Source organism: Choloepus didactylus, chromosome 5 (assembly GCF_015220235.1).
Source record: "Choloepus didactylus isolate mChoDid1 chromosome 5, mChoDid1.pri, whole genome shotgun sequence".
NCBI lineage: Eukaryota > Metazoa > Chordata > Mammalia > Pilosa > Megalonychidae > Choloepus > Choloepus didactylus.
Window position 1 is genome coordinate 35,704,414 of NC_051311.1, and position 27,022 is coordinate 35,731,435.

General features: G+C 40.2%; 1 pseudogene; it reads left to right on the forward strand.

The window, feature by feature from the left end:
• The first annotated feature begins 3,998 nt into the window (after positions 1–3,998).
• On the forward strand, positions 3,999–21,603 carry LOC119535234 (annotated as a pseudogene).
• Positions 21,604–27,022: the final 5,419 nt, after the last annotated feature.

Below are 27,022 nucleotides of genomic sequence, written 5' to 3' on the forward strand. Positions count from 1 at the left end.
ATAAGGCACACAGAAGTTTCTTATACAGGAAATTCTCCAGAGGTGACAAGGCTGAGGCGAGTATGTGTCTGTGAATAGAGGGGCCAGAGCCACAAGTCACACAAAATCAGCCTCATTGCTCCAGTGCTGGCAACACTCTGCTCCCACTGTTTTCCCATGCATGTTATTTCATAATTCTTAGTATTGATTTGGGGGTTACAAATACATTTTAGGGAGTAGGCAAATCCACAAATACAGACTCCATGAATAATGAGGACAGACTATACACATACACACACACACAAAGAACAAAAAGGAAAGAAAGGACACCAGCCCAAGCCAGTTGGGTCAGAATTTCAACCAGCTTCACAGCTCAGGACGATCAGTTGAGGCTGTCACAGGGCCTGGCATTTAATAGGTTCTTAATAAATATTTGAAGAATAAGTTGATTATGTAATAGGAACTGCATAGGAAAACTCCCAAATGGGACTGAACCCCTTTGTTCTAGTGTGCTAATGCTGCGGAATGCAAAACACCAGAGATGGATTGGCTTTTATAAAAAGGGGGCTTATTTGACTACGCAGTTACACTCTTAAGGCCATAAAGTGTCCAAGGTAACACATCAGTAATCAGGTACCTTCACTGGAGGATGGCAAATGTTGTCCGGAAAACCTCTATTAGCTGGGAAGGCACGTGGCTGGCATCTGCTCCAAAGTTCTGGTTTCAAAATGGCTTTCTCCCAGGACGTTCCTCTCTAGCAAGCTTGCTCCTCTGCAAAATGTCACTCACAGCTGCACTGAGTTCCTTCTCTTTGAGTCAGCTCATTTATATGGCTCCACTGATCAAGGCCCACCCTGAATGGGTGGGGCCATGCCTCCATGGGAGTATCTCATCAGAGTCATCACCCACAGCTGGGTGAGGCACATTCCAAGTAAATCTAATCAGCACCAAAACATCTGCCCCACAAGACTACATCAAAGATAATGGCATTTGGGGGACACAATACATTCAAACTGGCACACCCTTGCACTTCTGTGTGATAATATTTCCTTCTTCTAAGAACAGTTGAGTCTAATAGAGCTGACCACTGTTCTTAAGCAATTTCCACCCCAGTTGCCAAGCATTTTCCTAAAAGATAGGCCCTCTATTGCACTAAGGAAAAATAAATAACATCTGCATATCTCCTGATTACAGTCCCTTTGGTAAGAAACCCTGCTTGCTTGTTCTTTTTGATATGTATAGATTAGAGACAAACTTGTCCTTTGTATCTAAGAGAAAGCTGTAATTGGATTTCTCCAAAGGTCTACAGTTTCTGCCCTAAGAAAAGTAATAGATAGATTAGGGAGAAGCGCACCCTTTGTGTCCCAAACAAGGCAAAAGGAAGTTGTAATTGGATTTCACCTCAAGTCTATATATGCTTGAAATAAAATAGAAATGGAGAGAACCACATCTTGTTGCTGCTGTAAAGATGGCCCAGGTTTCCCTTTGTCTCCTGTTTTCTCTATCCCTGCCCCTTCCCTGAGCTCCAACTCTTCTGGGCAAGGACTGCTCAGACAGCTGTAGATTACCACTTTGAAGCAGGAATAAGAAGCAGAATGCATCAGACATTGAGCACTGCACTTAACAGAGAATAAAGAATACCCAAAACATGTGAACTGGTTTCCATATCTTGATGTCTTAAAAAAAAATTTTTTTATTGTCATTAAAAGAAACCAAAGCATGATGTTCATTTCTTCCCTTGCTTCCCATTGACTACCACATTAGCACAGCACACAGGGCCCTTGACAATCTATCCCAAACTATGCTTCCTACTTCATCTCTCTCCCTTCATTTCCTTATCCCATGCTATCTCCTATTCTCTGGCTACTCTGAACTACCCACCCTCCCTCCAGCACACAAATCTCTTTGTCACTGCCCCCTTCATACAAATCCATCTGGGAAACTCCTAAATCTTTAAAGTCCTCAAAGGTTCAGCTTCCATATTATCTCCTGAGTAAAGCCTGTGATGCTCCTGGGGAAGTTCAGCCATTTCCTCTGTGATCCCGTCACGTATACCTCTATATTGCAATCATGCTTACATCTCTGTCTCCTTTGCTACACTGCAAGCTCTTTTGTCAGAATGGATCCCCAGGAATCAGACTCTGAGATGCAGATTAGCATGCAGGAGGTTTATTAGGGAAGTTTCTGGGATTAGCATATGCAGAAGAAAGGGAAGGAAGCAGGAGTGGGCAGAGGGAGACGTTGAGTCATGATGCAGTTACAATGGAGGCCTCAGCTTATCCTACATAGAGCTCTGATACAGGGGTGACTCTTTAGAGTTGTCCCAAGGTGGGGCAAGATGGTGGTACACCTTCATATCTCCACTTCAATTAGTCATTGGAGGTAGAGGTGAAAGGCAGCCAGGAGGTGAGGGAGGGGGGTGATCTTGGGGAGACAGCTAGTGTAATAAATACTTATTTCCTGGTGTGTGTGTGGGGGGGGGGGTGATTAGGGTGGGGGTGGACTCAGGGTGGCACATGGCAGCATCCACCATACTCCCTAAGGGTAGAGCCCAATTCATATTCATCTTTGAATTCCCATTACTTTAGGCACAATATATTTTAAAATAGCAAGTAACAAAATTTTGTTGCCTTGAATTGATGATCGTACAACTAAGGGATTTCTTCTTCTCCCATCAACTTTATGAAAACAGAACTTTCCTCTGCTATCTTGGGTGTCCTCCAGGACCAAAGGATCACCTTTGTAGACTTCTTATCTCCAAATGCTGAGCTAAAAAGGAACAACAAGGTTTAATTTGCTGCCTGTAGTCTCTGGCTACAGAGCCCACTGGTGATGAAGAACATTCAAATTTCTCAGATCTCCAAGGAAAAGACTGCAAAACCCAAGTCATAAGTCAGGTGGTACTGCATAGATTTCAAAAGCCAGAGCTCCAGAGCTGAAAGTGTGCATATACAAAAAGAACATTTCCCACCAAGTTTTCTGGTTTTAGTGTTTAAAACCTGATATAGATTTTATGAACTCTTGAAAAGAACTTCGTTAAATCTGCTGGTCAGCTTTAGACTCCTGCGAATGAAAAATATATGTCTGATGCCATGGTCCAATACTTTGTCATCAGTAATCTACAAAGGGTAAAGGTAATAATCCTGAGGTTGAAAGCTATAAAGAGAGCCTTTATGGAGTGATAAGATGGGTCCAGGATGAGTGGTGTGCTGGGGAGACCCAGCATTGAGGAGGATCACATCATTAGTTTGCATCCTTTGCTACATGGGAAAAGCTTTGTTTCCAGCACGCTGTGCCTGTAACGCAACCTGCAGCAACCACTGCAGCGAGACCCCTGCAGTCAGTCCAGAGAGCTGACAATCACTCTGCCACTCAAATCTCTGTTCTAGCATAATAGACGGATGTTCATATGCATATGTGAACATCCACGTGCATACAGATATATGTATGTCTATTCTAAGGAGGGTGTGTTTTTTTTCTCTCTAGAAGAAAAGTAAGTGCCTTACATAAAAGAATGGAGTTCCCCTACATCTTAGTGGGCCACACCACCACTTCACAATCCCTCAAACTGGGAATAATGCCAGGTTTAAACCAGGGCTCCCCTCCAGAAATGTCTGCTGGATAATCAAAGCCCAGTTAATATCATTTTTTCACCTTCATTCCTTCTCTGAAATCCTACATCATTTATAGATAGATTAGAACTTTATGACTTCAGAGAAGGAATGAAATCATAAGTTAACTTCTATAGTTTCCTTTGGCTAAGCCATTACCTCAATAAGATTACAAAATCCTCAAGGTGTAGGGGATGTGTCTAACACCTTTCTTGAATCTCCCAGGGTGCTGAGCACAAAGCTGGGCATATAGATATTCAACAAACTGGGTGGTCAGATTTTAGTGCATTATCAATAGTAACACAGACTCAGTCCTTAGCAGAGCCATAAGCAATACCTAGCAAGGGGCAGGGTTTCTAAAATCCGAGCTTCCTATTACAATACAAAGCAAGTGTTAGAAATGCGGAAATGAATGGAGCAGCAGAAACTGAGAAAGGAGTAGAAAAAGGAAACACTGCCATAGCTGAGCCATCAGAGAAGGAGGATTGGAATTGGCCAACCCTGAAGGATGAGTAGGTAGTTCAGAGAAGCAAGAACTGAGGGAAGGGAATTCACCACAGGGACATAATGAGCACAGTGTGGAGACAGCAAACTAAGTGGTGTGTGAAAGCCAACAAGAGGCTAGACTGGAAGGTCCATGCTCTTTTCTCCCCACCGAAACCCCAACATCAATTTCCCCCTGTCCCTGTGCCTTCTGTACTGAGGAAGGGCCATTTGCTGCAATCTAGAGAACTCACTCAGAGGCACAGCCCAGAGGTATACAAAGAAAAGAGAATCCCAGAGAAAAGAGCTTAACAACTAAGAAAATCTACAGGTTCAACGTTCAATAGGCAAATCATACCTCATTTTCAAATTCTTTCTTCAGCTGCTTGGACGAACAAACCAATGGCTGCATGTCAGACACAACAAAACAATCCATCCTCAAGGGTCACACCAAACGGGCAGAGTCCTGAACTCTTTTCACCTTTCAGTCCCAAGCCTGCTTGGCCCTTCCTCCCTTCCTGCTGGGAAATCTCAGGGTGAAGTACTGACAACAGCTGGAAAGACACCTGCACCACCATCTGTTCAGAAGTGTAGGCGTTCACTATAACCCTCTCCACTTTCACTAGCTATACCATCTCTCAGTCCCAATACACACACATGCCCATTCTCATGAATAATCAAAAGGCATTGTGGAAGATTTTTAAGAAATCATTACCATCTGTGTAACACCTTCAAAGTCTGAACTGCTGCAAGGCGTAGAAAATCCTAGTAAGAACCCTATTACAAATCAACACAGCAACCTCTCATTTTTCAGGGCATCATCAATAAATACAATATTACCTTAAGTAAATTTCTACATGACTAAATTATTCCACTTACTCATTCACCAAAATCTTATTTTAAACACTTTAACTTAAAAGCTTTCTTAAATTTATTACACACTTTCATGCCTTCTTAAACAGTGAGTACTGATCATATTTCTTCTTCATCATTCAGAGTCATCACTGTGAATACTAATTACTGTACTGAGCTATAAGAAAGACTATTTTCTGATTTCCCCCTCATTATCAACAGTCATTTCTATAGCTGGTGTGCAGCCATTTTCATCCCCCCTTCTAATTTGCTGCTTCTAATGTGCTAAGACGCGAGAAATTGGATGATTTGATGGCAGTATGTGAAAGTAAGAGATAATAGGCTCTAAGAGAGGACCACTGTTGGAGCTTAAAAAGCATGTGAGTTCAGCTATTAGCTTTATGACAACCCTGTTGGTTCAGAAACATTTTTGGCCTGCTCTCAGTCATATTGCAAACAGCTGAGGTTGCTGAATATATGGCAACAGATAAGTGTAGCATTACTGTACCCAGGGTTTGTATTAGGCTCTTAGTTCTGGATTTCCAAACAGCTAAAAGGTTTTTACAGGCACATTCACTCTGAAGGTAAAATGGCAAAATAGTTTGTTTTCTATTACTCAAATCCTATTTGGTTCAGTACTACTCCATGCAATAAGGTTTTTAAATAACCTGAAAGGGTTAAGGAAGGTAATTGTCCTCTCTTCCTTCATATTTCAACTCAAAACTGATCTCTAAGACTTAATGATTAGCTCAGCTCTTTCAAATCACAAAGTGCTCTCCACACTAAGCCGTCAAGCCAGAAGCCAGGAAATCAACCGTGAACCTGTCCCTGAACTCAAGGCAGTAGACGGTGGTGGGGCGCCCTCTGGCGTCCGCGTCTGGTACACGTGGGCCTGGAAACGCCGCTTCCAAGGAGCAGAAACGCGGCACCAATGAATAGCAGGTGAATCACATCGGCACATTTTGAAATGCAACCGCTCCCCTCACTGAAACTCTTTAAGAAGTCAGAAAGCAAAGGCAGGAAGAGCGAAGAGCTGGCAAACGGAAGAAGATAACGTCTCTTTCAGCCTAGAATCCAAAGATATCCTACGCTCAGCAATTTCCCTTACGTTACACCTTTCCCCCCTCACGTCACCCTTTAGATCTCAATTTACAACCTCCATTTTGAACACCAGGGAACCGAGAGTCAGATATTAAGAAATATACTGACGTTCACACAATTAATAAATGATAGACCCGGGATTAAAATCCTAGTCTCCAGATTCTCAGGCCATGGCTTTTAAACAATGTTATAAACTAATAAAAGGAGGAGAAAGGATGGAAGAGATGAGTGGATTGAACCAAATGAAAAAGTTCCATATTTAGGGGAGGCAGAACCCGGTGGAAAACACATTTGACTTTATCGTGTGTTGTCACTGATAAAACAGACATACGCAACTCCACTGGTATTGTGAAAACGAAATCATGTAAGGGATTCTGTAAGGTGAAGTTATCATTCATATTTTTGTTATAACTAATAAAATATATGGTTTTATTGTTAAGGTGTAAACCAAAGCTTAACCCACCCAGTCGTTAATTCCTACAGTTCCACAATATACACACACACCTTTGATAAATACCAAGAAATTAATCAAACCACTAATGAGGTCTTTGAAAGTAGGGTTGCCACATTTAGCAAATACAAGTACAAGATGTCCAGGTAAATTTGAATTTCAGATAAACAATGAATACTCTTCCAGTATGAGTATGTCCCATGCAATATGTGGAATGTGCTGTAAATATTGCATGGGACATATTTATATTTTTAAATTATTTGCTATTTATCAGAAATTCAAACATAATGGGGGTATCCTAAATTTATCTACAACACTATTTGCAAGCAGACTGGGGCAATCTTCAGGTTTCATGTTAGGATGTCTGTGAGGAATAAAGACAGGTGAGGGGCTTACAATGTGGGAGGTGTGCAGATAGAGAGGTAAGGGGGAACACAAATGCGTACCTAAAAAGGCAGCCTGGTTCATACGTAAAATGGAACTAGACACAGAAGTAAGGTTCCTCTAAGAGAATTAGCAATATGGTGCCCCTTCAAAGCAATAATTGGTAAATATTTGACCAGCAGATATTTAGCAGCAGTAGGAAGAAATGGCTTTTCTATTAATAAATATTTTAAACCTCTTTATATTCAAAATAAGACAGTCATTAAATTCCCTGAATATAACATAATATTTTAACCTATTTGGAATTGCTGGTGGTAGAATTTTTTTACTCTAGAATGATTGGGGCTGATTTATATTTTATTCATTATGGAAAAGCATGGGGGAAACCAGAGTTAACTGGCACTGGGTTTCTGAGTTATTGAAATATTGTCTAAATACTTATTATAGATTATTGGCGCCCCAGACAGCTTCCTACACCCCTTAATCCAACTCTGAACAATATCCCATTAAGTGGGATATTGAAGAATACAAAGAATATGGCAGACTACTTGAACAAGCTTTGCCACGTTCTTAATTGATTTGTCTCCAACTTCCTTTCCACCACCATCCCCAATTTTTAAAAAAGTAAGACTTTTCAATTTTCATGCACAGAAGTAAGTAAGCCTATATCCCCCAACACCTGGGAAATCATCAAAATATCAGTAAGATGGCAGATTGAAGATGAGAAATACAATTTTTTTTTATAAAGAAAAAAATCAAAAAGCTTATCCAAGAAGACTGGAAAACTTAGGGACTTTCAGGTAACAAATAGATGAAATCAACATTATTTATTAAGTACATGCAAGTACTTAACCACGACTCAGTCTCTTCATCTATAAAACATAAGATACATACTAATTGAGAGTTTTTGTGAGAATCAAAGGAATTGATACATGTAAATCATTTAGAACAGTGCCTGGCATAGTAAGTGCTCAAACCAGCCAGCATTGCTATTATTATTTAAAAGGCCCCATATTACATCCAGTGAAAGATATTTGTTCTTTGTTTAAGCAAAATTCTAGCCCATTTTGAAAACACCACAAACCTCATTCCTCTTTTCCAAGCCAGACAGGTAAATATCAAGTACCTCCACCCCTAAGACTCCTGGTTAATTTAAGGTGAAAGTTCATGGGAATTTTTTATGAAGTGGCTATCATTTGAAATTTTACAGGCCACAGGTTGCTGCAGCAGAAGTCAGCCTGCAGACCATTTTGGTTTGGCTTGGCACATACCACCATTCTTGAAGATTTGACATCTGAATGCCTTTGACAGAGCATGTGCTCTCAGCTCACCATAGTCCCAACCTCCTCTTTTGTCCACACTTCTACCCCTCAGCGTCACCTGCCCAACTCCAGTGATGTCTGAATTTGCAGCCCCTACAGTAAGCAGTGTGTTGTAAGGGGGAAATAGGACTTTGGGCTTAAAAAGACATGGGTATATTTAAATCCTGCCTCTTCTACTTGTTGGTTGTTTTGTGTGAGGCAAATAACCTCTTTGTTTCCTCATCTATAAAATGAGAATTAGAATACTAAACCCACAGGTGGATTTGAGGATGATATGATCAAACCTCAATGTGTCTGGCACACAATAAACCCTCAGCAAATGCAAGGCTGGGCCTCTGCCATTTTGGAGGAGTTGCACTTCTGCCCTCAAAGGTATTGAATTGATAAAAATCAATCTTTATATGTTCTTTCCCTAACTCGACTATGGTACACATTGGAATCACTTGAGAAGATTGTTTTAAAAGTCTGATGCTCAAGATCTACCCTTGTATCCCTACCCTGGGCCCCACCCTCAGATATTCCAATTAAAGTGAATTAATGAGGGAGGTGGGGTGGGGCAGGCATCCTTAGGTTATAAAACCTCCCAGGTGATTCTAATGTGTAGCCAGTGTTGAGAACCACTGGGAAGGAAGATCTAAGAGTTTTGCTGTACTATTCACACCTGCCAAAGGTGGAAGCAACCCAAGTGTCGAACAGTGGAAGAATGGATAAAGCAAAATATGGTATATATACACAGTAGAATGTTATTCAGCAAAAAGGAATGAGTGCTGATACATACAATGACATAGATAAACCTTGAAGACATCACATGGAATGAAATAAGCCAGACACAAAAGGGCAAATATTTCATGAGTTCGCTAACATGAAATAATTAGAATATACAAATTCATAGAGTCAGAAATTAGAATATAGGTTACCAACGGCAGGGGTGGGGGTGGGGAATGTAGAGTCAATGCCTTAATTAGTACAGAGTTTCTGTTTGAAAAAGTTTTGGTAATGGATGGTGGTGATGGTAGCACAACATTGTGAACAGAATCAACCCTGTTGAACTGTATACTTGAAAGTGGTTAAAAGCATAAGTTTTAGGTTGTATATATGTTACCAGAATAAATATTATTTTAAAACCCAGAAAACTGTACAACACAAAAGAGTGAACCCTAGCGTAAACTACAGACTACTGTTAAAAATATAATTATTATGATATAGGTTTATCAGTTGTAACAAAGCTACCACACTAATGCAAAATGTCAATAATAGGGAAAACTGCAGGTGGGAGGCAGGGAAGTTTATGTGAACTCTGTGCTGAATGCTATTTCGGTAACCTACAACTGCTCTAATACAAAAAAATTTTTTTTGAATAAAGGATCCATAGCTAAAAGGGCAATAAAGGAGATAAAATAGAAGAAAAATTTTTTGCCATCCTATTCTCAGAGTACCTCAACTAGGTCCATATGACTTGAGGTACAAACAGCTACTAAGTAAGTGGTCCCTGGCAATTAGAACCTCTACCATAAAGCATGTCAGGCATATTCTGTTCTTATTTATAATCATTATTATTGATTTCCAAGTTAGTCTGTGCTGCCCCGTCATTCATTCAACACGCATTTCAAGCACTAACCTAAGAGCTCAGAATGTAATAGTAAATGAAACAGAGCTCACCAGCAAGAAACTCAGTCTGAAGGCTCTCTGCCTCTAATAAATAAAGAGAATGGGGAAAATATAAAGAGAGTGGGGAAAAATGTGAAATTGTGGGAACCAGCACACAAAGCAAAATATGTTTCTGACCCAAACACCTGAGGCAGTCTTTTAATCCATGTATTCTATATTGATTCATTGATCACTTTGGTATACAGCTCTTCACCACGTACATGAGGCAGAATGGCAGCATTAAGAGTATAAACTCTTCAGTGGAGCCAGCCTACACCAGCACAAATTTTGCTCAGCCCAATGCATGCTGTGTGACCTTGGATAAATCACTTAATATCTCTGTGGTTCATCCCTCTTTTCCAACACAGGTCAAATGGGAACGTTACTTGGTACCTCATGGGTTTGTAACAAAGATTAAATGAATTCATGTATTACTTTGTACACTGTAAATGTTATGTAAATATTAGATATTATTATCAAATTTTACAAAGTAAATACAATACAATTGCAACCATTAAAGAATTTACTATATAGCTGGGGAATCAAGCAATAAAGACATGAAAAGGTAAATCAAGATTAAATAATCAGATGGCATATAGCAGCATAAGATGATAAGCATTATATGTTCAGCAGATACAGGATTTGAGCTGAGTATGGTTGAAGGGAAAGAGATCTGAATAACTCAGGAAGCTAGAGACCATGGTCAATTACCACTGTCTAAATGGCATGCTTGAGCAAACTGAAACAAAGGGGGAAATTTTCATAGGTCTCTGCTTCAAAAAACCAGAAGAAGCTAGTACCAACAATCAGAAAATGTCCTGATTTATGAAATATAATGCATCTAAAGAACCACTGTGTACTGTTTCCAGTTCCAGAAACCCCAGTATTGTTTCCAGTTTTCCTAAGTCTTTTGCTCCCTGCAAAGCCTGTGATGGCCCCACTCATATTTACCAAAGATCACCAGCCACTCACCATGCGAATGGATATGTTCACAAAGCTTCAGATCAATGAAGAACCAACTCATTACAACACTCCATCAGAAGCAGGCAGAACAGGGGTGGGAAGGAATGGATGGGGGAGCCGGAGGGGGCAGGACTTCAGCCTAGCTGTGCTTTCCTTTTCACTGCTGCATTGCCTTTCTCCACACGTTCTCTGAGATATTTCAAAAATGATTACTTGGGTTCAAAAAGTGAGCAAGCCAATTCCCTTAATGCCTGAAGATGCATGTATCTGAGTCTACTGATTTACATTTGCTTCAGTCCTACCAAGAATTCCCTTATCGGCCTTTGGCAATAAGCTATTCTTGCAAGGTCTTCATTACTTCCTAATTGTCGAAATTTATTTGCTTCATTTTTCTTGTTAGGAAACATTAAAAAAATTAATCTCCAATCTTGGGCTGCTGTAATTTAAAATCTCCTCCTCATTTATTATGGCATCATCTGTTATTTCAATCACACTCCCACACCCACCAGACCACCACAAACACAAGCATGCACGTGCGCACACACACATATACACAAACATTAATTGAAAGTCCTTCCTTTGCTCTCTCGCCTTTCTGGTGAAAAAGTCGATTTTTCATCCATCCAATGGCCACTGTAAATTCTAGTTGACCTGAAGAGATTACTTTTTGAACTTTAGCATTAGAAAATGACAGGGATGGCAGTGTCCTCTTTTACCATGCTATCAAAGTTGCCCTGGTATCAGGTTCACAGGTACCTGTGTAACCTACTTCTAACTATTCCATCAATGAATGCTGTCCTTGCTTCCTTCCTATTGCTATGTTTATCAAATTTAGTAAATGATTGAGAGGTTAGGAGAAACTAAGAAGACACTGTCCCTGCACAGCTTACCTCAACTCTGCCTTCAATGAGCTTATAGTCAGGAATGCTGAAAAGAAATACACAGTCCAGATCTATTGCTACTCTTACTCAAGTTTAAATCCCGTGTAATACTAATTACAATACTCTGGCATCAGAAACCCACAATTTGTTTTATTAGCCAACATTCACAGAGAATTTCCCTACAATTAGAACAGTGAATATGTTTCCTCTCAAGGAGCAACTCCCAAGCAATTGCAGTCACTGCCTCTTACAAATGGTTCTGCAGTCCCATTTGGACTCAGGAGGAAAGAAATCATTGTCAATTACCTAGAATTGCCCTGAAACTAAGATAGGAAGTAGATATAGTTCAGGTGCGAATTTTTCTTTTCTGTTTAGAAAGCACTGCCTCATCTAATTTGCCATAACCCCTAGAACAATGTTTATGCCATCCATTTAATGGTTTTCAGGGATGCTACCCTGATCACAAGATAGAATAAAATTGATGATTTAGCAAAGTAATTAGGAGCCTTGAAGAATTTCATAATTTAGACAGAAAATTCCTTGAAGGCCAAGAAAATTTTAGTTAGCATCTAGTTTATTCCCCTACTTCCTGGAAAGCCTCACATACACTGTTTTTAAAGTTGAGTCTCCTCCCCAAGTTAATGATTAAATTGTACAGAATTTCTATTTGAGTTGATCGTAAAGTTTTGGTACTGTATGGTGGGGATGGTAGCATGACATTGTGAACATAAGTAACAGCACTGAATTATGTATTTGAATGTGGTTGAAAAATGGGGGAGGTGGGGTGGGTGCTTTAGGTGTATAGATGTTACTAGATTAAAATTTTAAAAAATCATAGGACTCTGCAACACAGTGAACCCTACTGTAAGCAATGGACTATAGTTAATAGCACGTGTGGACCCAGGGCCTGGGGCCCCTCTTCTCCATAATGAAAGTGTGTTATTTCATGTAGCCGCCTACTTGACTGGGACAGACATGAAAGGTCATCAGACCTACCCAGGGGAGGGAACAATGTACAAACGGTATCGTAATTAACGCATTAGAACTCCCCTCCCCTGATCACGTGATAATGAATCTCCACACCCCTGTGTCACAGACCCTGAAGAAACTCTGTTCTCACACCCTATGGAATGTCTTTGTCCTAACCCTTATAAACCATCCCCAGCACCCCCTGCTCTTTGTGGATCACTAATTTTCATCTGTCCCAGCTGACCACGGCTGTGGAACCATCTCTCCTTAAAGTAAGTCCTATTAAACTTATATCTAACTCTGTGCCTGGTGTGTTCTTCTGTCTTGGGGCTGAGCTGGGTTGGAACATAGAACAATTCTAAAAATGTTCTTTCATGAATTGTAACAAATGTACCACACTAATGCAAGGTGTTAATACAAAGGGTGATATATGGAAACTCTGTATTTTAGGCACAATTTTTCTGTAAACCTACAACTTCTCTAATTTAAAAGAAAAAAAAAAAAAGTCTCCTCCCCAACAACTGAGAAAAGGAAAGTGGGAGAGAGATTAAAAATAAAGCTGGGAGTTAATATCCAATATGCACTAATAGTTTAATAAGCTGAAATAAATTGATTTTCCATTAAAAACCAACAGTTAAACTAAATATGCCTTCTTTTGCTTATGGCCTGTATACATGGTAATGTACAGATGCAGTAAGAGTTCATTGGTTTTGTTGGGATTGCACAGAAGAAAAAAATTACAAAATCCAAGTGCTACCACTAATCGGAATTTTTGAGTACATCATTATAAAAACAGATTACTCACTTCCTCAGTTATTTTCTAACCTTATTGATCAAATTTTTGCACCCAGTCTCTCTAGTCAGTCCCCTAATACACCCTTCCATGAAATCCATATAGTTAATTCAGCCTTGTAGATATCCACAGATTTTCCAACAGGCTAACTAATAGTTGGGATCCAGTAAGTGAACATCTAGCATTTGCTTGGCTTTAGTTCTCCAACTTATTAAAGTTGCCTTAAGTCTCACTATCTCCATGAAACCTTCTTCAACCACTAGGGCCCACAAGATTTCACATTATTTTGTCTCTTGGAGCGCCTTATCCATAACAACATTCAGTACATATATATTACCATTATTACTCAGCATGTCATTATGAATTTCTTGTCTCTGCAACAGAATCGCAAATTTTGAGAATAATGGCCTGTTCTAGTTTTCTAATGCTGCTGGAATGCAAAACACCAGAGACAGATTGGCTTTTATAAAAGGGGGTTTATTTGGTTACACAGTTACACTCTTAAGGCCATAAAGTGTCCAAGGTAAGTCATCAACAATTGGGTACCTTTACTGGAGGATGGCCAATGGTGTCCAGAAAATCTCTGTTAGCTGGGAAGGCACGTGGCTGGCATCTGCTCCAAAGTTCTGGGTTCAAAATGGCTTTCTCCCAGTATGTTCCTCTCTAGGCATCAGCTTCTCTCCAAAATGTCACTCTCAGTTGCTCTTGAGGCATTTGTCCTCTCTTAGATTCTCCAGAGCAAAAGTCTGCTTTCAATGGCTATCTTCAAACTGTCTCTCATCTGCAGCTCTTCTCTCAGCTCCTGTGCATTCTTCAAAGTGTCCCTCTCAGTTGTACCAAGCTTGCTCCTTCTGTCTGAACTTATATAGTGCTCCAGTAAACTAATCAAGGCCCATGGTGAGTGGGCAGGGCCACACCTCCATGAAAATTATCCAATGAAAGATCTCGCCCTCAATTGAGTGATCACATCTCCATGGAAACATCCAATCAAAAGTCTCCAATCCAATCAACACCAATACATTTCCTGCCCACACAAGACTGCATCTAAGATAATGGTGTTTGGGGGGACATAATACATCCAAACCAGCACATGGCCTTATCTTACATACTATTATTTAAAAATAATGCCCTCCTTTATAGAAACAGCTGCCAAATTTTAAAAATCGTCCTAACAATAGTAATTTTGCATACATGTGGAAAACCCATTTTACATATCATTATCTTAGTTGATCATCTCAATATCCTGTAAGGTTAAGAAACTCAATTTCTCATTTTATCAATGAGAAACAGTATTATACCTTGGTTATATGGATTGTAAGTGCCCACACTGGTTTTGTCCTTTAATTCTAACCTTCAAAAACCCAAACTCTCAGAATCCAAACTCTTGTGTTCTTTCACACAAAGCTGTAAGCACTCTGAGTTCCCTTGAAGCTCTGCGTGTATGTGAGAGAATGGAGAAGGTGGTCAGCATAAAAACTCCCAAGCTGGCAGTTTCTATTGTATTTTGTAGAATTGAAAGTAACCAGAGATAGGCCAAGATGTACCTTTGACTTCCTCAGTCTCTCCTTTCTCCATCTTTCCTCTCCCCACTTCAGGCACTGAATGCCTTCCCATCCAGTTATCATTACCCTCATAGAGAAAGAAATTTAGTCCTTGACTAATTACACTTTAGTCCAATATTCCAATGAGCTAATTGCCTCAACTAGATATGTGCATTTTAAGTGAGTTAAAATTAAAACCTTCTTTTAAAAATCCAGTTATTAAAAAGTAGGTAATGAAATTTGGGGGTGGGGGGATGTTAGCTTGTGGGGGTGGGTGTAGAGAATAGCAAGGCCAAGTAATTTGGCATGGCCATTGCCCAGCAACACTCTTGGACTTTTCTTTTACTTCCCTGACCCTCTCTTGACCCACACTATGTACACACACTCCTATATCATTCTCCCCCATGCTGGAAATGCAATTCAGGAGTAAAGGTGCCACCAGCAACTTCAACCTCTCTATGCATAAATGACGACCTAAGGTCAGACAAATGGGAGCACATTGCTCTGTTCTACTCCTCCCTGCTGTAATTCAGCCTTTTTTCTGGTCTACCCTCAATGAAAGCATCTAAATCATTAGACTGACAGCTTTCCTGGATTCAACTAGAGTTCAGATTTTGCTAAAATTCTCAAAACATTTTAGTACCCAGCCAAAGGGACTGTGGTTCTCCTTGCTTTCCCCTCTAGCCCTCTAGTTCAGTGTTTCTCAAACTTTAATATGGACACAGATCTCCTGGGAACTTGTTAAAATGCAGGGTCAGATTCAGTAGGTCTGGGATGGAACCTGAGATTCTAAACATCTAACAAGTTCCCAGGAGATGTCAATGCCGCTGGTCCACAGACACACACTGGGTAGCAAGAATCTAGTCTTCTATAGACAACTACATCAGTTCTTTCATTCTCAGCCTCATAACCAAGAGCTTTGAGAAAACTTAGGTCTTTCATAATTCTTTTCCTCACCCTCTTTCAAGATCCCTTTCCTACTGGGATCAATAGAAAATTTAAAAGATAAAGCATATACAGGGATTATATTAAACTACTTACCACCAGTACAACATACACACTGACCAATGAGAACAGAAGCAATCCATAAACCATCATCACAGCTTGACTGGTGAGGGTGGCTGAATACCAGCTTCTAGCACAAACTTGTACACTTGGGTGATCTGTTTATTTTGTTTTGTTTGTTTTAAATAGCAGTCCTAAGGAAAGGGAGAGAAGGAAAAAGATGGAAGGTATGAAGTTAAAATGAAAGATTCTTCCAATTACTTCTAATTTCCCATTCCTATTTTCAGTGAGTCAAATAAGATAGAGTTGACTGTATTCATAGGAAATTAAAACCTAGTAGTGAGCATCACACAGTAAACTGTGCTATTTCCCTAAGTTAAAATCAAAGAAACAAAGCATGGAAACCTGTCAGAGAGGCAGATGAATTTGCACCCTTAAGCTAACTGGACTGACTCCTAGGAAATGGAGTTTAATGTAGATGCATGTAAAATGGTAGTGTAGAAATAGCCCTGAATCCCATGGGCAGGAGAGGAAATGTAGCTCTATTGTGCTATATTCAAGTTATCAGCCCATACCTTTTAAAAAAAGAATCTACAAAAATTGATCCTTCAACTCAGTTGTGGCAGAGACTACTCATTATTGCCCAATATCCATTCTCTTCTTCAGTAATCAAACACCGATTTTGAGGTAGGCCCATTGCCACCAGTTAAATGACAACATTCACGACCCTCCCTTGCAGTTAGTCATTGTCATGTGACTAACACCTAGAAAATATTGAATAGTGCTTTTGTGAAATATCCTGAAAAGGAAGGAGGCACACCCTTTGTTGTTTCTCCCTTCATCCTGCTGGCTGGAAAGCAGATTTGTTAGCTGGAGTTCCAGCCACCATTTTGGGCTACAAAGATCAGGACCATAATCTAGGGATAGTAAGCCAGAAGTTGGAAGGAGCTCAGCCCGAGGTCCTCATGGAAACTGGGTGCCATCCCTGGACAATCTACCAAGACAAAGGAAAACCTTATGTAGTTAACCCTACTATTGATGTGGGTTTTCTGTCATGTGCAGTGAAATCCTGACTAACATATCAGCCTCCAAAACACAACTTGGCATTCTTTGGAGGAAATACCTGGAGAGGACACCGTGATAAAGGAAGAAAAAAGAAAACATTAACAAGAAAAGTCTGAAGAAGTGGAGAGGAAGCTATTTTAAACACTGAACAATCTCCTAGCACATTCTAAGGGGGTAGAAATCCAGGTTTTTCCTGCCTGTCTTTATGGCCCCTCCCTGCTATCTGGATGCAAATCCCAGCTCCCTCACTTACTGCTTGTTTGACCTTGGGCAGACATTAACTGCTCTGAGCTTCAGTTCCTTTAGCTGTAAAATGGGGACATGGTAGTTATGAGAATTAGAGGCTATTTTTGCAAAGTGTTAGAGGTTATTTTGCAAATATGTGCTTGGCACATAATTGGCACTTAATCAATCATGGCTGTGATGATCCAGACCAAGTTATGACCTTTTTGCCATTGTGCTCTTCTTCCAAGTAGGTATGAAAATATTTAGAGGCAAAAGCCCAGTGAAGTAGTCTGAAGCCAGACTGCTTTAATCTCTCTATCCCTTATTTCCCCAAATGTGAAATGCAAATAATAATACTAGTAATTATTGTAAGTTATTAAACAAACTGATACATGTGCAAGTACAGTTAAATTACTTAGAATGGGGCCTGATAAATAATAAGTGCAACGAAAAAAAATGCTTGCTATCATTTTTAGAGTTAATTCTGAGTCCAATCATTCTGCCCCTGAAGCTTTGAGAATCCAGGTTTATAAGCATTAGCTGAGAAGCCTGATAAAGGGGGGTAAAAAAAGATGGGTTTTATGCTCTATTCTGGTTTGCTAATGCTGCTGTTATGCAAAACACCAGAAATGGATTGGCTTTCATAAAGGGGGTTTATGTGGTTACAAATTTACAGTCTGGAGGCCACGAAAGTGTCCAAACCAAGAAATAAACATGAGGATACCTTCACTGGAGAAAGGCCATTGGCGTTCAGAAAACCTCTGCTAGCTTGGAAGGCACGTGGCTGGTGTCTGCTTGTTCACGAGTTGCATTTCAAAATGGCATTCTCCAAAATGTCTCTGCATCAGCTTCTCTGGGCAAACCCTGGGCTAGTATCTCCAAAGTGTCAGCAAAATTCTGCTTTCAACAGCCATCTCCAAATTGTGTCTCTCAGCTGCAGCACCAAGCAACTTCTATCTGAGCTTTTATAGGGCTCCAGTAAACTAATCAGGCTTAATGGGCGAGGCCACACCTCCATGGAAATAATCTAATCAGAGGTATCACCCACAGTTGGGTGGGTTACATTTCCATGGAAACAACCTAATCCAAAGATTCCAACCTAATCAACACTAATACGTCTGCCCCCACAAGACTGCATTCAAGAACACTGAGTTTGGGGGACATAATACATCCAAACTGGCACATGCTCCAACTGGGAACATAAGTTTAACACCTAGGAAAGAAAACAGTATGAAGTATCAGAGATTAGGGTAAAATTACGAACAGAATTTAGGGAGAAAAAAACAAACAATAGAGATAGACATTGTCAGAGAAAACTTCATGGATGGATTGAAATTCAAGTCAGGCCTAGAAGGATTTGGACAGATACAGAAGGGCAATAAAGTGGGAGTAAAGACCCCAAAGAAGGAAGCAACATGGCTCATGCGTGGAGAATTACACTCTGACCTGATGAGAACAGAGAGTTCACGGCTAGTGGGTTCCCAATTCCTTCTCCCTTTCTCCCACATTCCACCCTTCACCCTCTACCCCTACATTATTTCAATTATATGCAGAGGATGGCAACTTTGTAATAACTTCCTGTTTTAGTTTCCCAGCTGCTAAAACAAAGACCATATATAGGTTGGTTTAAACAATGGGAATTTATTGGCTCACATTTTATGAGGCTAGGAGAAATCCAAAAGTGAGGTATTAGCAAGATGATGATTTCTCTTTAATGACTGGCATTCTGGGGTTGGCTACTGGCAACACTTGGGGTTCTTGGCTTTTCTGGTTACATGGTGTGATGGTTAGGTTCATGTGTCAACTTGGCCAGGTGATGGTGCCCGGCTGTCTGGTCAAGCAAACACTGGTCTAACAATTGCTGCGAGGATGTTTGTGGCTGGTTAATAAACCAACAGGCTGGTTTATTAAATCATCAGTCAATTGACTGCAGCTGTGACTGATGACTCAATGAAGGATGTGTCTTCCACAATGAGAGAATGCAGTTGGCTGGATTTAATCCAATTAATCAGTTGAAGACTTATAAGCAAGACAGATAGAGGACCTTCACTTCTTCTTCAGCTGCCCAGTGAAGAGTTTCCTGAGTAGTACGTCAAAGTTGCCCGTTTGTTCGTTTCCTGAGGAGTTCATCGAACACGTTAGTCAAAGATCCCAGTTCATTTCCTGAGGAGTTCATCAGACATCTTCCTCGGAATTGACAGTTTGCTGACTGCTCTACAGAATTTGGCGTCATGCATACCCACAGTTGTGTGATTCACTTTTATAAATTTTATAGTCATAGACAACTCTCAGTGATTCTGTTTCCCTAGAGAACCCTAACTAATACATATGGCAATGCATATGGCAGCATCTTGTCATTTCTCTACCAGGTCCCATGACCTCCAGCTTCTGGTTGTTTCCTGTCGTTTCTCTGTCTGAATTTCACCCTGCTTATAAAGGACTCCAGTAATCCGGATTAAAGCTCACCCTGATTAGTTGGGCCACACCTTAACTGAAGTAACACCTTGCAGAAATTTTACATGCGATGAGTTTATACCCACCAGAATGCAGACCAAGATCAACATGTCTAAACTAGGGTACACAATTCAATGCATATCACTTCCTGAAGTCAATCAATGAGGTTGTTAATATGGTTGGAAAGACGGTCAAAATACATAGTTTTATTTACAAATAAAACTCCACTCTTACATCAGTCCAATAAAAATGTGCACCCTGTATTTTTAACCAACTTCATCAACCCTGGAAAGCTTATTTGTAGGTAATTAGATTCATGGAATGGGAATATTTTTTACTTGCCTGACAGAAATCATTACTCACCCTGAAGGAGAGGTTATAGAGTTCCTATAACAACAGTGGTTTAAATTATTTCCCTTTTTTTTTTTATTGCTCTAATCCTTTGGTATGTCTTATATTTCAATATAATAGTAAAAGTGAACCACTGTTTTCAGCTGATCAGGGAAGTTTCTCCTTTTTGGTTCTTAATCACTGAGACCACATAGTTTTGTCTAAAATCTGCTACAGGTAGAATAACATTTTGATTTCTAGAATTATTACAAGAATTTGATTCTATAAGAAATACAGTTTAACCAAATTTGGAACTAGATTTTATATCTCCATGTATCTCCTTACAAAGGGGACAGGCAGGCCCAGTTATATCTTTCCCATGCAATCTTTTTTTTCTTTTGGTTCTTTTGTCTCTGTACAAATTACTCATGTCAGGAGAAAGCTTCCCAAACAAGCAGGTGGAAGGAAGCTTTCTCCTCACATACTTACTGACCCTTGGCTGAGTAGGGTAGTATCTCTGGCAGCAGAGGTGCTAGGTGGTGGGTAGCAACAACAGTGGGTATTGGTCTGCATTTCTAACTGGACGTTTCTATTGCTTTGCTCCTGACTTGGTGGAGCAAAGCTCCACTTAGTTTGCCAAAGCTGCTATGATAGGTGCCACACAACAGGTTGTCCTAACAACCAGAATTTATTGGCTTATGGTTTGGACTGCTAGAAGTCCAAAATCAAAAAGTCAGCAAGGTCAGGTTTTCTCCCCAAAGTTCATAGCATTCTGTGCTAGCTTGCCATAATCGTTGCAGTTCCATGGCTTGTCTCTCTTTCTCCTCTTATGTCTGTTCTTTTGGTTTCTGCTGACTTCGAGCTTCTGGCTACTCCCTGTGGCTTTCTCTGACTTCTCTTTATAAGTCCTCCAGTAATATGGATTAAGAACAACCATGACCCAGTTGGCCACACCAGAATAAGATCTTTTAATGAGTAGACACCCTAACAGGTAACACATCTTCAAAGGGTCCTATTTACACTCAGTTAATCACCACAGGAAGATGGGTTAAGATCAAGAATGTGTCTTTAGCTTTCCGACCTGCTACCTGTGGTGGAGCTGCTGCCAAGCACAGATTTTCATAAAAACTCTGATGGGAAAGGCCATCACTCTTGAGGTTGAACCCTCAGATACAATAGAAAATGTGAAAGCCAAGATCGATAAGGAAGGAGTTCCTCCTGATCAGCAGAGACTGATCTTTGCTGGAAAGCAACTGGAAGATGGGTGTACTTTGTCTGATTATTAACATTCAAAAGGAGTTCACTCTTGTGTTGAGACTTTGTGGTGGTGCTAAGAAAAGGAAGAAGTCTTGCACTACTCCCAAGAAAAATGAGCATAACAGAAAGAAGGAGCTGGCTGTCCTGAAATACTATAAGGTAGATGAGAATGGCAAAATTAGTTGCCGTCAGATGAATGTGCTGGAGTTTTTATGGACAGTCACTTCAACAGACATTACTGTGGCAAATGTTGTCTGATTTACTGCTTCAACAAACCAGAAGACAAGTAATTATGTGTGGATTAATAAAAGAACATGAACTAAAAACAAACAAAAAAAGAATGTGTCTTTGACGGGATACATAATTCAATCTACCAAATACCCCATGTCACTGGTCCTCCAGGATATTCTGAAGCTACTCTTCTTCCTTTAAAAGCTAACCTGTTTTCTGTAACTAAAACTCTGATATAAGGGGAAAGTGGAATGTTAAAATACTGTATTCTCTATGCAAACTCCTGTCTCATTCTTTCAGGAATTCTATACTAAACATTTATATTATTCTTCGAACTTTCTGGAATTGGATTTTATTTAAATTTGAGAGTATCAAAGTAGAAGCAAGCCTCAATGCAAGCATTTCTTAAAATTACCTTCCAAGCTATCTCTGTTGAATTAACTTATTGTGTTTCAATGTTTTCTATCTGTAGACAACCAATATGCTTTGTAATGAAAAATGAGAATAATAAATTCTGAAGGACAAATTCAATGTTTGTCGAAACCTTGTGGCAAAACTCCAATATTTATTAACAGAAGACTCTTTGAGGGGAGAAAAAACAATCTTTCAAAAGTAAAAGGTAGATAAATCTTGTTTGAATGTACCTGTGGTGGTTTTTATGTACCCCAGAAAAGCATGTACTTAAAGTTCATTCATTCCTGTGGGTGTGGAGCCATTGTAAATATGATCTTTTGATGAGGTTACTTCAATTAAGTTGTGCCCCAGCGTAGGTCTTAATCCTCTTCCTGGGGTCCTTTGTAAGAGAATGAAATTCAGACAAAGAGAGAGAAAGCTATGGAAGCAAGAAGCTGAAAACAACGAAACCCAGATGAGATGGGAAAGACCAGAAGACGCCACCATGTGCCAGAGAAGTCAAGGATCACTGGCAGCCAGTCTTCAGGAAGAAAGCGTTGCCTTGATGGTGCCTTTATTTGGACAATTTTTGCAGCCTCAAAACTGTAAGCCTGTAAGCTAATAAATTTCCATTGTTAAAGCCGATGCATTTCATGGTAACTGCTTTCAGCCGCCTAGGAAACTAAAATAGTATCAATAGTTTGTTTTTTTTTTTAATTCTTGCCTAAAATCTGTGGAAATGGCTATTCTCAAGGTCCTTACTTTCTTTTTATACAAATAAAAGTCTCCATTTGTAAATAATAACCACATTTTATGACCATTTGGTACACAGCAAATAAAATCATACCAAATGCTTATGATGTATTTTCACAAGTTTTTAAATTACCCATTCCTTATTTGTCTGACACATACCACAAATTTAAGTTGGATTACCTATTTTCACTTGATCAGAAGGAAAATGAAATTAAGTGAAGAGCCAAACTGGGTCTATCAATAGGAGTTTCCCTGTTCCTGATCCACAAATTCTGTCTCATTAGCTGCATATGGTCATAGTTTGACACTAACGGCAGATACATAAAACACAGTCTGCTCTCCAATCTAATCTCCATCCTAATTTGAAATTGTTTGAGGCACCCATACAGCTTCTCAGGCTTGCCTGAGGGATAGAGTGCAACCAACCATCACTTTTGGGTGGCCAGTGGATGATCTAACCTCATATTGGCTCTTCCGCATTTCCTGCTTCACTTCCCTGGCCCTCATCCCTATTCCCTGGGAACACCTTCCACAATGAAATACAGAGCCCAGAGAACCTCAGTCAGCTTAGGCTTGAAAAGGCTGCTGGTTGTTCTCCTCATCTACCATGGGTCAGAAGTGGCAGCAGCAGGAAAAGAGATTCTGAAATTGATCTATTCTGGGCTCTCACCAACTCACGGCATCTTTCACTGGGAGAGGAGGTGTTGGTCAGATGTGAGCTACAGGGTAGAATAGCACCCAAGTAGCACTCTCAGGATCAGGGGCCCAAAGTGCACTTGCCTAAAGGATACAGCATCACCCTGTTCCCAACTCAAGAAGCCCATTGTTTTTCTTATCAGATCTGTGAGAACCCCCACTTGGGAGACTTATGACTGATTTTTTTTTTTTTTTTAACCTTTTGTCTTCACTGCCAAGAGTAGCCACACATTAACTTGGAGAAATCAGGGTGAGAATCAGAAGGCAAGGCTTGAATGAAGGAGCCGGGTGAAAACTAATGCCCTCAAATTTCAGGATGTGAAACATTAACCACTGTTCATCATAAAAGGATGACAGAGCCTGGCTTTCCCCTGAACACAGGAAGAGTGGGTTTCCTTCTTCACACTGCAAAGAGAATCTCCCAGATTCACTCATCCTCCTCCCAGGCTTTTCTCCAAAAATGTTTTTCATTCATTCCTTCCTCCATCAAACACTTATTGAGTACTTCCATGAAGGGCACTGTATTAGACCTGGAGGAGAGAAGCTCATTCTCCAGTAGGAGTGAAAGATAAGTAGACAAGCAATTATGATACAACATGCTAAATGCTATATGAAGGTGGGTACAACAGGATACTTTACCTCTGGACTTGAGGACACCTAAGCAGTGCAAGCAGGAAAAGCAAAAAGCTCTTCCAGGCAGCCCTGTGTCTGCTCCAATTTATTATTCAAGTGTAAAAGTTTAAAGGATCCATTTAAAAAATTAAAATGTGTTTTTCTGCACATAATTGTTTCCTTTCTCCTCTGCTTTAAAAGAAGGCTCATGAATCAATAAATCCCTGGGCCCAGATGCCCTGTGGTATATTTATCCCTAAGCCATTTGTCTTACTGCCTGCTCCTCTGGGAGAAGCATGGCACTTTTAATAACAGGTATCATTAAAAAAGAACTGTAAGGAAATGAGGGGAGTTACAGAAAAGTTATCTCCCTCTGGGGAGGGATTCACTTAAGGTTGGTGGCTTTAGGTTTGCTGTGGAAAGAGGTCTTAGGCAAGGAAAATGGTGTTTTCTTTCCTTCATAAGCATTTCTGTATCCTAGGATAGCAGTATTTTTTTTCATGTGAACTTATCACCTTTATCTTTTATCCATTATTAATTTAGAATATTAAATTATAAAAATTACTCTTTAAGTATAGTGTTTACCTTAATCCCAAAAGAAATCTACTTTATTTTTAACTAATACATACTTAGGTAAAGTTACCTTTACTTATGACTTGTGATTGTTGGGAATACATTCTGGCAAATGAATACTGGTGTTTACTTTTAAAAAGCTCTTATTGCCAAACTGCACATTATTTTTTCACGTATATCATATGTAACATAGAGAATAAAACAGAAAGAATTCACTTATAAGAATAAATATTGTCTTGAGAAATGTAGTTTGATCATTTTAATTTGAGTAACACCTAGTCTCCTAGTAGCAGCAGTTTCTTTCACTGCTAATGAGTGACAATTCCAACTTTCAGTGAAGATAGTCCCAATTCCTGGGTGTGTTCCTGGAGATACAAAAGTCTGTTTATCTGAAGGAGAAAGTAATCATGGAGGAGCTCCTATTATCCCATGGATGTGAAGGTGGAAGAACTCCAGCCCATGGATGGGATCCCCTTGAGTCCACTGGTCTCAATGACCCTCAGATGGAGGTCAGGGTGGATGAACCCAGCCTGGAGACTGGGGAGGCCTCAGTGGAGGGTATGGAAGATTGCTGCTTTAAGACCCAGACCCACTCCTGGGAGAGGGACCTACAGCGGGTGGATCTGGGCAACACACTGAGTTAGGAAATGATCTTTGTGATGTAAATCTCATGACCTCTTCTAGAGACTCCAGTGTCTGCAGCATCCCTGTCATCATCTCTTCTTGTTTTGAGCATTTGGATCTCTCTTCCTTCAGTTCTTGAATCAGGGAGGTTAATTTCTGCATCAGCATCGCTTTCACTCTGCTTTCCCTTCTGTAGATGTTTACAAATCTCCTTATACTTAAAGACTCTTTGTCTGGTCTGGCATTCTCTAAAAATGACTCCATCTCTGCATATTTCTTTTGAGCAGCACAGAGCTTTCCAAATAGTTGACATTTATCCTTGATCAGTACAGCCAGTGTGCCTGCAAGCTGTTTTCATGTCTTAAGTAAATTCAGCTTCTAACATTGCACAAGTCTGAACAAAATTAAGAGAACCAGCAAAATGCCAATGACGGGTTGTTCTAGTCTGCTAATGCTGCCAGAATGCAAAATACCAGAAATGGATCGGCTTTTATAAAGGGGGTTTATTTGGTTACACAGTTACAGTCTTAAGGCCATAAACTGTCCAAGGTAAGTCATCAGCAATCGGGTACCTTCACTGGAGGACGGCCAATGGTGTCTGGAAAACCTCTGTTAGCTGGGAAGGCATGTGGCTGGCGTCTGCTCCATAATTCTGGTTTCAAAATGGCTTTCTCCCAGGACGTTCCTCTCCAGACTTCAGCTTCTCTTCAAAATGTCACTTTCGGTTGCTCTTGGGGCATTTGTCCTCTCTTAGCTTCTCTGGAGCAAAAGTCTGCTTTCAAAGGCCATCTCCAAAATGTCTCTTTAAGCTGAAGCTCCTCTCTCAGCTCCTGGGCATTCTTCAAAGTGTCCCTCTTGGCTGTAGCTCCTCTTCAAAATGTCACTCTCAGCTGCACTGAGTTCCTTCTGTTTGTCAGCTCATTTATATGACTCCAGTCATTTAATTTAGATTCACCCTGAATGGGCGGGCCAGCACCTCCATGGAAATTATCCAATCAGAGTCATCACCCACAATTGGGTAAAGCACATCTCCATGGAAACACTGAAAGAATTACAATCTAATTAACACTGATAGGTCTGCCCACACAAGATTACATCAAAGATAATGGTGTTTGGGGGGACACAAAACATTCAAACTGGCACACGGGTGGACTTACCATTGTCTCCCACTGGAGGCTGTGGAATAGGAGGCCTGGACTCAAGTCATGGGACAGCAGGTCCACCACCACCTCTTGCAGCTTTCCATGGATCAACCCAAAGCCCAGCTCCATGGAGGGTTGCTGGTCCTCCATGGCACTGAAGCCATCACAGGGCTCTTCCAGTAACCATGGATGCACCAGCCACATCATACCACAGAGAACCCCCCAGCATTCCATCTGGAACCAAACCCACAACTGACAGCATGGAAAGATCATCAGTAATGTGGTCTGGGGGTAGATTCAGAAAATTAAATGTGCTTTTCTCCATTACTTTGTAATATTAATGGAGAATGTAATATCACTCTTTTTCCTCTAATTATTTTTTGATCAATGTAAATTAAAATACATTGAAACATGCCAATCTTAAATGAACAACTTAAGTTTTTAAAACTTTACATACATACAGTACTGAACACCCTATCAAGATGTGAATCATGTCCATCAACCCATAAAACAACCACTGCACCTTTTCAATCAATACCCACTCCCCAACCATATACAGCTTCCATTCTTATTTCTATCATATTCATCATGGAATTCATAAAAATGAATTATGTCAGAATGCACTCTGATGTCTTTGTCTTGTGCTCAAAATAATGTTTTGGGATTCATCCACATTGATGTATGG